This window comes from Pteropus medius, unplaced genomic scaffold (genome assembly GCF_902729225.1).
Source record: "Pteropus medius unplaced genomic scaffold, Ma_sr-lr_union100, whole genome shotgun sequence".
NCBI classification, from domain to species: domain Eukaryota; kingdom Metazoa; phylum Chordata; class Mammalia; order Chiroptera; family Pteropodidae; genus Pteropus; species Pteropus medius.
In genome coordinates, this window is record NW_024340697.1 from 1,001,925 (window position 1) to 1,014,690 (window position 12,766).

A 12,766-nucleotide genomic window follows, 5' to 3' on the forward strand; every position below is an offset into this window, starting at 1 on the left:
GCCGTGTTTAGAGTAGCAGACATCCCAACACCCATGGTCCCATTTGGAAGCTACCTTCACTCAGCATCATCCCTTTCATCCTCTCTTTTTGGGTCCAGGCCTTCATTCGTCTCTCCCTTTTCATTATAACCTCCTGTGAAGGTAATGATAACGACTAATTCGACTTTGTGGTGTTCTTTCTCCAGTCTCCAGCATCTAGCACAGTGCTTTTCAGATAGGAATGCTCAATCAATGCTTGTTAAACAATTTTTAAATAAATAAATTTTAAAATAAAGATCACAATCCTTTCTAAAAATTTTTTAAAATTAATTTTATTGGGTTAACATTGATTGATGACGTTATATAAGTTTCAGGTGCACAGTTTTTAGGTTTTGACTACATGGTCTAAATGTAAAAAAGTGGAGTAGAAACTATCTCAAATAGGCTGATGGAAACATCTCCAACTTCATGATACCAATTCATGAAGTGGAGTATTTATATCTGTTCTCATTACTTGGTTCTTGGATTGGAATTTGATTTACCTTTCAGATTTCCCTTTTGTGTGCTCTACTTCTAATCACTTCCACTGCTAATTGACATGTTCATTGCTTTTTGAAAATGGTGTATGAGATATTACATACTTACAAAAATGTATGTGGAATATATATAAAACATACATAATAATAATAAAACAAACTTCTATGAAACCATATATAGCATAAAACATAGGAAATCACCGGCACCTCTGAAGCCCCCTGAAGACTAATCCACTATCTCATGTCTTGGGTTAACTTCTAATCCTGACTATTTTGGTATCATTTTCTTGCTTTGCTTTATTATCCTAATACACACATTTGTTTAGTTTCTCATGTTTTAAACTGTAGATAAATTGAATGAGATTGTTCATGTTCTTCTCTGATTTTCTTTTGTTTGGTCAATATCACATCATTGCACATGGCAAGAATTCTTTCATTTTCACACTATATTGCTTCAATCTATGAGAATTCCACAATTTATTCATCCATTCTACTGCCGATGGGCTTTTGGGTTGTTTTCAGTTTGGGTTTTTTTTTTTGTTGTTGTTATTGTTGTTATGATAAATAATGCTTCATAATATTCTTGTATATTTCTCCAGCTGTACATGTGCATATTTTAGAGGAAGAATTATTGAGTCCTAAGGTTTGCACAGCTTCGGTTTTATTAGGTAATGCCAAGTCGTTTTCTACAGTGCTGTAATAATTTACACTCTTACCATAGTGTAGAAAACTTCTAATTTTGTTCTATCCTCATTGACACTTGGCGTTGTCAGACTTCTTAGTTTTTGCCAGTCTGGAGAATGTGAAAAAGCATCTCTTTGTTTTATTTGCATTTATCAAATTACTAATGAGCTTCAATACCATTTCAATATGCTTACTGATCATTTGTGTTTTATCTGAGAAATACCTGTTTATTTCTTTGGAAAAGTATTCAGTTAGGTTGTTTGCTTTTCTTTATTTGCGTGTAAAAACTATTTTATAGCAATCCTTGGCTAGTTGTGTGTTTTCTAAATATCTTTTCCTTTTCTTGTTCATATTTTTAATGTAACATTTATTAATTTTTCTCCTTTAGTTTTGAGATTTTTGTCTTGTAATATAAATATTAATATTGAGATTATGAAGATATGCTCCTAGATTACCTTCTATGGTTTTTAAAATGTCATTCATATTTAAATAATACCTAGAGTAAATATTGTCTATTTTAATTACTTATGTGATGTCATATACTTAAGAATTGTTAATTGATGTGTGTAGATCATATATGAAAACAAGAATTAGGTGCTCTCCTTCTAAGGATTTGAAAATTAAAGTGCCCAATAATATCAATATAGCATATTAGAACATATATTTGCCAAGTCACTTCAAAGAGCTAAAATGGCTTCTAATTTAAAAAGACTTGACTGTAGCTCTGGTAATGTATGGCATATAAGAAACTATCGAAAAGATTTTATGGTTTGAAACAATAATTTGTTCCTGTCTCTCGGGGTCTTGTAGTTCGAGTGGGTTCATCTGGGCATTCTTGTTTGGGATCTCTCAAGCTGTTATATGGATGCTAAGGCTTGGTTCATTTGAAGGCTTAATCGTTTCCGACTTCCAAGATGACTTGCTTACATGATTGGTATTTGATATTGGTTGTGGATACTGGATGGGAACTTAGCTGGGGTAGTCAACCACATAGCCTTTCCCTGGGGCTTGGACTTCTTACACCATGGTGCCTGGGTTCTGAGAAGGTATATCCCAACAGCGAGCATTACAAGAGAACAAGGAAGATGTTGCTACAGGGATTCTTATGTCATAGGGATGCTGCATTTTACTGGTTACACATGGGCAGCTCAGTTTCAATATGGAAGGGGACTTCTCTAAGGTGCGAATACTAGAAAGTATGGTTCATCGGACAGTCGTTTTTGAAGATTAACTATAACAGCCATGTCAAAGGATTTCCAGTATTAATATCCATAGGGAGTGTTGTGTCATCTTCTAATTCAAGCAATAAAGAAGATTAGATAGACTGAAAAACCTCTCAGTGCAAAACACCTAAAACTTGTAATTTAAAATGTTTTTAAAAGCAAAGTTGAACTGATCATGAACTAAGAGAAATTCTCAGAGATCCAAAACAAGAGAATGTGAATCCAGAGTAAAATTCAAATGCTGAAATCAAGCAATGCCGTAGCCTATATTTAGATCCCCAAGACTGATGACTTTAGTTTTAATGGCATCTCAGTTGGGGTGGGGCAAGGAGAATGACAGAGAAATCTTAGAACCCAGGCAGGGGGATGATCTATTTGGAGACCTTCTGTATAAGCCATGCAAAAGAAGAGAGAGCACAGAAGCATTTGCATATTCAAAACTTTACTCTAAATGGAATGAGAACATATCAGAATTTGAAACTACAGAAAAAACGCCATGTGGACTTGCGTTCTTGACTCTGGATCTCAAACATCGCAAACTAAGCATTTATTTGGACTTGTTCTAACTTGATAACTTCTGTATCTCTGATGGGAGCAACTAGTCTACTCGGAGGAAACATTTCAACATACGCCTCACAGTTTTCCTTCCGCTAAAGCTATAATGGATATAATTCGCAAACACAAATCATAGAACATATGACAAAACAAGGGCCCCACAAGTAAGAGCCTGGAGAAGCAATGAGTAAAATAAGATACTCAAATACTTCAGAGATTAGAATGATCAAAATTAGAATAATTGTATTAATTGTGTTTAACAATTATAGAAGCAAAGAATGGGTAAGAAATAAATGACTCAAAAGAACCAAACAGAATATCTAGAAATGAAAAGCATAATAATTTTTATTTACAAGTCATTAATGATTTAATATTATATTAGATATAACTTTTTAGATAATTGTTAAACTGGAAGATAAACCAAAAGTATTATCTAGAAAAGAACACAAAGAGATAAAGAATTTGAAAACATGAAAGAGAAGTTAAGAAACACAGAAGTTGGAGAGAGCCATCTAACACATGTCAAGTAGATAATTCAAAGAAACCATAGATTTCAGGAGCAGTGATTTTTGAAGAGGCAATGGAGAAAATTTTTTAGAATCGACGAAAATCTTGAATCATCAGAATCAGAAATTCAAGCAGAATAAATAAAAAGATTACCCCCACTTAAATAAATTGTACCCAAAGTGAAACTAAAAACTAAAGAGAAGGAAAAGAACTTGCAATCAGTCAGGAATTGATTTTTTAAAAATTACCAAATGACAACAATTAATGGACAACTGAATTCTCGGCTTTAATAAAAGAACAAGAAGACAATGAAATAAATTACTATTTGATATACTGACAGAATATAACTGTCAACCTAAAGTTATATATCTCCAAAGTTCCTTAAAAAATAAGAGTAAAATGAATATATTTCCAGGAAAACAAAACTAAGAGTGTTTACTAACAATGGAACATCAAGAAAGGAATAAAAGAAAAATAAAACTCAGAGTGAAAGCTATTTCAGGAAAAAGGAAAATGACTCTAGAAGGAAAGATGCAAGAAAAAGTAGTGAATATAGAAATTGTTATACAAACAGGTAAATATGAATAAATAATAACAGTATATATTCAGACAAAAATAGGTCGAAGGCAAGAAAAAAATTTCTTACTAGAGAGAACGAGGAATAGTATCCAGATCAATTTAATTAGGGCTATACTGATATCCACAGAAAGAAAAATCAAGGAAGATGGATGAAGAGGAGCAGAGAGAATAGAGGCAGTAGAAGGCCAGAGGGCCTTCCTGAGAAGGTTTTAAATGCTTAAAGAAAGAGTTAAAAAAGAGGAAAATTAAAAACTCTGTGCCCCTCACTCCATTGCTCCCATTTGTTCTTGCTCTCTCAACTCCCGCCTCTTCTCGGAGACCAACATGCTGGAATTAGTTCACTTGATGTGAGAATGTTAACGGAGAATTGAATTGTTGCTTTCAAGAATATAAAGTTTGTTTTCTAAAATATGCCAAACCAGCATATCTTCATCTCTTTGCAGGGCAACCATATAGGCACAATGAATCGACAATACATAAATGATGGGAATGCCTGCTAAATGGTTAACTATTGGACCAGGCAAGGAAGAACTGGATGGAATCTCTATCACTCAGGCTTTTTTTAAAAAAATGTGTGAGTCTGTCATAAACTCACTTGCTCCCCTCCAGGCTTAATATCATGTCTATGGCACATGATATTAATTGAGAATTTAGAAGATGTATTTCCAAGTTCTAGCTCTGCAAACAGACAGATTTTTAACTCTCTGAGCTCCAGTTTCCCCTTCAGTAAAATGAGAGATAATACCACGTTCCTTGTCTGTCATCCTGGGTCGTAGCAAAGATGCAATGACATGGGTTATAGGGTGATCTAAACTTCCAGGACTCCAATAAATGTAAGTTATTGTTATTCTTGAATAAATGTTTCCATTATCACAATCATATGAGGCTATTTATGTAATAGCCTCCTTAATTATTTCCTTATTTCTAAAAAGAGGATTATAATTTAACATTTCATATTTAGCAAAGTAGAAAAACTGATTTACTTTTGCACTATAATTTAGTCTTATCTAATTTAGTATTTTTCACTGATGATTAATTGTATATGCAAAATATATGTGAATGAAGAAAACAAGACCATATTATTTTTCAGATGGGCAATTGTTATATGAGCTTCTGGAAAGAAAACTTAATTCAACTTTTAAGTTACTAACTTTAATAGTAAAAAGTATGTTTAACGTAGATAAATTGCTAAATGTGAATGGGGGGAGAATTCAGCTGATACAAGGGAAAGGTCTTCCTGTCAGAGAAAATTTTTAAATGGAGCTGGAGGTCATTTAATGTAACCATAAGGCTGACTCTGGAAAATATTGAGTTGTGTTTTCTTTTTGACCAGGACACCAAGAAATGTAATCAGCTAAAAAGGATGAAACGATTGAGTATCCAGTGATCTTTCTCCTTTTAAGGACAACTCTTTTATTATGGCTTGCAATGCCTTGAAGATAAGACCAAATTATACTGCAAAAGTAAATCAGTTTTTAAGTAAATATATTAGACAAATGTAGTTGAATAGGCTACCATCATATAATTAGGAAATAAGCTTTTCTATTTATTTATAGGGTACCATAAAGGAAGGGTAAATGCAATTCTCAATGTCATGTATACAGAGTCACAGAGATAAAGATAAGAATGAAAATGAAATATGAATAATGGACGACGAATCATTTTCTTGGGTTTCTACAAGCCACTTAAAAATTAAAATGAAAGGATGCCATGATTAATCTTTTGTTACATAGGACATTGAAAACAGTTTTACTGTGGACCTCAGACCCCTTGATTCCATTGTGTTCAATAGACCCATTATCCCTAGGGATTTGTCCTTTCACCATGGTGTCATAGCTCCTTCCACCAGGATTACATACCCCTTCTAATTCCCAGTTCTGTCTGGCAGCCCTAGGAACAGTTCTGTTCCTAGGAGCTTCTTATCAAGAATCTATAGAGCCCTTGGGCAGGCAATTTTCCCCGAATGTCCCTCCAGACTCCCTCTCCACACTTATCCTGCTCTCTGCCTCTGGAGGCTGGTGGCAGCAGACCGGACAAATTAGGCTTTATTGACATCTGGCTCCCAGTTGATTTCAGCCAATAGGAAGCACCAGCAGGAGATCAGAGTTGGGAAGGAAAGAGAAGTTCAAGTATTTATTCTGTCAACTCCCTACCAGCTAAGCAGAAATTTGGTCGTGGCTTTGTTCTTCTGTTGAAAGCCAAATGCAAAGAGACAAAAAATAGATTGGTGGTTTTCGGTAACTTGAGGGAGATGAAAATGGGGAGTAATTGCTAATGGATATGGGGTTTTGGTGGGTAATAAAAATGTTTTCGAATTATTATTATTATTATTATTATTATTATTATCATTATTATTAATTATGGTGACATTGGTTAACAAAATCCAGTAAGTTTCAAGTGTACAATTTATCAGTAAGGCATCTATACATTACATTGTGTAATGTTCTTGAATTAGATAGTGGTGATGGTTGCCGAACTTAGCAAATATACTAAGACCATTTAATCATGCATATTAAAATGGTGAGTTTTATGATATGTGAATAATATCTCAATTAAAAACGGATAGGAAATACACAATGAAATATCATCAGCCATAAAAAAGAATGAAATCTTACCTTTGTGACAATGTGGATGGACTGTGAGAGTATTATGTTAAGTGAAATAAGTCAGATAGAGAAGGACAAATACCGTATGATCTCACTTGCATGTGGAATTAAAAAAAGAAAACCCAAGCTCATGGATACAGAGAACAGATTGGTGGTTGCCAGAGGCCAGGGGGTAGAGGGTGGATGAAATGAGTGAAGGGAGTCAAAAGGTACAAACTTCCAGATATAAAATAAATAAGTCCTTGGGATGTAATGTACAGCATGGTGACTATAGTCAATAATAATGGATATTTGAAAGTTGCTAACAGAGTAGACCCTAAAAGTTCTCATCACAAGAAAAAAAATGGTAACCGTGTGGTGATGGATGTTAACTAGACTTGTGTTGATCATTTTGCAGTATGTGAAAGTACTGAATCATTATATTGTACATCTGAAACTAATATAATGGTATATGTCAATTACACATCAATAAAAAATGGATAGAAAGGTTCCAAATAGACTTTTGTAGCACAGACCAAAGAAAGTGTGGCTAAATAAAAAAGAAACACCGAAAAGTGAAATTATAAAAATGCAAACCAAGAAAAATGCATCATTTATATCGATTAAAGTAAAGAAAGGAGAGAGGGAGGGAGGAAAGAAGGAAAGAAAAAAGAAAAAATCCACAGTTCCTGGAACACGGCTCTCCCTAATAGCTACCGCTCTTTCCAGTTTCAAATAGTGATTCCACTCTCATGCCTTCAGGCCTTGGATGGTAACAGCTCCCTGCTGTTGGCTCCTGGGTGTTCCACCATCCCTAGTTGGCTTCCTTTAATCCTGACCACAGACCTTCATAAATAATCCTTTTAGTAAACCCTCCTCAGGTAATCCATTGGAGCACACCCTCTGTTTCCAGCCAGAACCCTGTCCCTTACGAGCCACCACTGCCCGTGAGATCATGTCTAAGCTCTTCTCTCTGACCTTTAACTCTCTTTTCTTTTCGCCTCTCTGTTTTGCAAGCTGTGGTTCAGCATTACTGTCTCTTCTCCCATATCATCTCTAGCGTATGTTTTATATGCTCTGACAATTTTGACTTTGCACTTTGTTTTAAATTCACAAAATTATTTAGTTAAGTAGCACATGTTTTACCTAAAGATGACACAGAAACCCATTCTTCATACTTTTTTTTTCATGGCTTTTAGTCCTGAAAGAGGCACTAGTTAAGGCACTGGGTTTGAATTTTAATTTATTATTTCTTGCTTTGCTTTTCCACCTTTCTAGCTTTTTTTTTCAATCTTAATCCATGCTTTCATCCCGATTGTTTTCCTGCATCCAATTCTTAAGTCCCAAGTCCCCCTTTATAAAACTACTAAATTACATTATTGATGACAAATCAAAGGAGTCTGAGTTTATGAGTCAGAAAGTCCTTTGCTCTCTCAATATAACAAAGTCTGAATTTTCCACCCTTCAGGGCACAGTACAGAGCTCATCTTAAATTTTTTTTTTTTTTTTTTGGCTGATCAGCAGTATGAGGTCAATGCATTTGGAAAATGCTATCATGTTTACTTAAACCAAACATCATTGTTAGTTCTTTTACTGTATTGAAAAAATTAAAGTGAAAGATGTTCAAGGGTCACATAGTCCGTTGTCACGAGGCTGTTGGATCAGGAAGGATAAATAAAGATGAGACTAGAATGGAATATTTAGAACCAGACTCCACTTTGGCTTTATAGTTCAATCTATCACAGTTCCTTTTGTACCCCTAGGGACCAGCTTCCGTTCTTCAAAATATGGCCAGAACACATTCCACAGATGATAATAGCAAGAGGGAGGACTTCTTTGCCCACAGGAGAAGGGTCTAATTTTATTTTCCTGATAATTAGCTTAAGAGGTACCACTCTTTAGAGAGGAGTGAAATAAGTGAGGGGTGACTCAGGCCCAGGGAGTCCGGGGAGGGGGTGGCCCAGGTCAGGCATTCTGAGGTCGCCCCTATTGTGGAGGGCATGACGTTTGCTTATCGTGTCATCTCTGCAGCATGCTGTTGTAGAATGAGCACTAAACTCTGAAGTTGGCTCTGTATTTGAACCCCAGTTTTGTCATTTACTAAGACCAGGAAATCCTGGACTGAACCAGTGATGGAACCAGGTTTCTAGAGGGATTCTAGCTTTGATGGCCTTGTAAGCATTTACTCATTTGGATATTATATTGAGTGCCTACTATGTTCCAGGCCCTATTCTGAGCATGGAAGCTATTAACAATGTAAGTAATGCGAAGTCCCTAACCTCAGAATTTACCATGATTTTGCAGGCTAGCCTTCTCTCCAGCCGTCAATTGACCCTAAAAGGGCTAGATGGCACATCGCCCGTCCTGTATCCATAGGCAATCATGCAAAATGCACTAATTAAATGTCTCCATAATGACTGTGTGCTTCAGGAATGGCCTGGTGCCAATGCCTTGAAAAGACTGTGCTCCAAATGCCACTCTTGTCCTGAAGCTAATGGATAAAGTGACCACAGCATATGCCTAGAATTGATTGTTTTCTTTAGATTTAATCAAGCACTCCTTTCTTCCTCTCCTGAAAATGTTAATGTTTTCTCTCTACTACAGCCACTATACCTTAACATGAAAAGAATTACATTTTCCCCTCTGATTTTAATTATCCCCTGACAGCTTTGGGAAATGGCATGGGTAACACAAATCAGAAATGCCAGTTGGCTTTGGAATGCGTCCTGCGTGCTTTTGAGACAGATTTTATGAGTTATGTTTTGAACAAATGTTAACGTTAATTTGTGTTTCCTTAACAGACACCAACAGATGATCAGAAAAGGGAAAGAGGTCCTTCACGAATCTGTGATGGGAGGACTTGCGAGGATTAACGAAACCATGAAGGTAATTAATTGGCCATCAGGAAAGGCGGGGGAGGTCATGAGATATTTTTTTAAAATTAAATGTATTGGGGTAACATCGTTTAATAACATTATATACATTTCAGGTATACAACTTTATAATACATCTGTATACTCTATTGTGTGCTCATCACCCACAATCCAGTCTCCTTTCGTCACCTTTTACCTGACCTCTTTACCCTCTTTATCTTTCCCCCACCCCCTTCCCTCTTGGTAACCACTTGGAATGTTTCTTAAAAATGTCTTTCCCGGTGATATATGCTAAGCTGTCCATTCTCATTTCCTTAACTGAGGTCCCATTTATATCAATGTTTCTCTATTTTGGGGAAAGGATTAGTTTTTTTAAAGAAAATTTTTAGTCTAAAAGTTTCTAAGCGCTAACTCTCAATTTCTGTACTTTTTCTTTTTTGATCATTCCCTAATGAACAACTAGCACTAGTGGCCCTGGAACCACACATTAGAGCCTTGGTTCATATAAGTAAAAGTCATCACCTTTTAAGGGACAGATATTATGCCAAATATTTTTATAGGTATCATACTTTAGTCTTCACAACAATCCTGTGAGGCATCTCTTCCTTCCTGTTTTACAGATGAAAAAAAAATGAGGTTTAAAGAGTTTAGGTAATATGGTGAAAGTCACAAAATAAATCAGTGGTGGAAAATATTTCTTCCTGACACAAACCTATCCACCGCCATCTTTTCTTAAGGATCAGCAAGTATCAGGATTGGATAGTTTGTGATGTGCAGGGTTATTTATGGAAGAATGACATCAGGCAGAATCATATCTGATAGTCCAAGGTCATTAATTAATGCTGGAAGCAAAAGACCAGGAGGACCAGGTCAGGCATGAGTCAAGTACTAGGTAACTGAAGATAAGAATGGTCGAAACTGTGTTGGCTGCTGGACTATGGAGTGTTCCTCATACGCAACAATCCCAATAAAAAATGAAATAAAGGATTTTGCTTTTGTTAAGCATCCTTTTTTCCTAAAGCAACCAGAGGTATTCTTATTAATAGCTGTCACCTGGGTCTTCCATCACCTTCCAATGTACTGTCTGAGTCTCACTGTAATTCAGTGGTCCGATCCTTTTAAGATGATAGGGTCATCAATATCCATAAAGCTTTACTGTACATGGTAAAGAGAGGGACACATGCTATGGCCCTGTTCGAAGCTCATTTGGAGGGTGTTTATCCTCAGAGACCAAGTGATACACCATCCAAGGTCATCAAATTCAAGGATTTGTCTCCTCTTTATCAGAACATCCTCTTCACAGGGAAGCACACCCTGTGAAGCCAACAAAATTGGGATAATTAAAATCAGAGAGGGAAATGTAATTCTTTTTATATTAAGGTATAGTGGCTGTAGTAGAGAGCATTAACATTTTCAGGGGAGAAGGGGAGGAGTGCTAGGTCGCCCCTCCTTCCCTGGTACGTGGGCATAGGGCGACTACTCAGCTATTTGCAGGGAGAGAAGAGGATTTCACCAGGGAATTAGCTCCTAGGGACACCCACTAGAGACTAAGTGTGGTATCTTTAGGGTTGGATCACTCCCTTCGGAGCAGGGGACATTAAATCTAATATTAGAAATTCACGTGGAAGCTAAAGTAGGAGAAAGAAATACAAGGTGCAAAATGATATAGGCGAAACTGAAAACAAGTGCATTGTCGGCTCCGAGCTGATCGAGAAGGGCAGGTTTCGGTGGTGAGACACCCAGTTGGAAGAATGCACAAGAGGCCGGCATGAGAATGAAAGGCAGACACCAACTTTATTGTGGGGAGTGCGCTTCCGTTGGAGGATGTGCAGTCTATTGTGGGGAGCAGGCTTCTGCTTCTGCTCTTCTTCTGCTCCCCGTCTGCTCCCCAGGGGACCACATGGCTCCACACATATCAGGGTTCAGTAGTGGCATTCAGCCACACATGTGTGATACCATAAGCTGAATTATGTTTACATATTTTAGGCACGGGCACCCTATTGCACTAATGTAACATTCTAAGTCCGGGATCCTATTCCTAGCCATGAGCCTGGATTACAGTCAGACCTGGGACCAGCCAGGCCTGGGACCCACATGCATTGTCAAAGCAGGGATGCTAGGTGAAAGGAGGGAGCCAAGCAGAGTATGAGCGGGGGAGGTAGGAGGTCAAATGTGGCAGATAGGCCAATGCATGTCTAAGCACAAGATCAAGTATTTCATCTAATTTCAAATTAGAGAAAATACAGAAAAGCACTCACAGATACACGTGCACTATAAGAAATTTGTCACCCATATTCTCGTAACCCAGAGATGATCATTTCAGTATGTTTTCTTTACCTTATTTAACTTTGAGAGTAAGCAAAGTCCAACCAAGGTGGTTCTCTGACTGTAGTCTGAGTAGTGCATGTGTTGGAGGGAGTCTAAAAACAGGGGCAGCTAATCCCAGCCTGAAAAACAGTGATAATGTTGCACATGGCCAAGGCATCATGGGATTTCTGACCAAGAGAGAACTCAAAGGTCATCCAATTGGTGATCTTAAAAGTCCATTCTTCAGAGTTATATAGGTTTGACACACACACACACATTCCTTTCTGGATAAGATTCCATTTGAAGAAAGGATTCTGCTGTTTTTCAAAGAGGAAAATAAAAACTATGGTAAGTCATTGTTCTAATACCGATGAAGGAAACGGAAGTCCCAAGAGATGAAAGCACATTTAGAATAGCCCATGGCCAAGTGTGCTTGCCAGCAGGAGCACCCTTGGTCTCCAGCTCTTCTCTGCCATTCCACCTCGGATCAGCTATATCTTTTCTGTAGTCTTCTTTGTAATAGGCGTCCTCTCACTCAGGAAGCATCCGATCTTTTCTCAGGACTCTACAGCAATAGGGGAGTGTATCGTCCCCTCAGGTCTGCGACGTCGCCCCGGGTGCAGGAGTTTGAGCGCTAAAGCCAAGAAAGGCCCAGACAAACCAGAACAGTCAGTCACCCTGTCAGGAAGTGCCGAATTCCCAGATCTTTCCTTACCGACCACTCTGTTTTTGTCATTAGAAGCCCGAGCGAGTTTCTGTCTCTCTCTAGATTCTCACAGAGTCCTTCAACCTATGGAGCCCGATCTTCGAGCAGGCTTCCTCACGTCTGCTTCCTGACCCATGGTTTCTAATTTATGCCTGTGCATAGATGCATTCTGTCTGCTTGCTTCTCTCTGTCACTAATGACAACATCTATCCAGCCTTGATTTGTTTTTTGT

At 37.3% G+C, this 12,766-nt stretch overlaps 1 long non-coding RNA gene across 1 annotated transcript in view; it reads left to right on the plus strand.

Moving 5' to 3' along the window:
* Window positions 1–9,470: 9,470 nt before the first annotated feature.
* Window positions 9,471–12,766, plus strand: part of LOC120611221 (uncharacterized) — an 89,812-nt gene continuing 86,516 nt past the window's right edge. The window contains exon 1 of the long non-coding RNA XR_005655106.1: window positions 9,471–9,534. This is a non-coding gene — a long non-coding RNA (uncharacterized LOC120611221). The remainder of the gene's footprint in view (window positions 9,535–12,766) is intronic.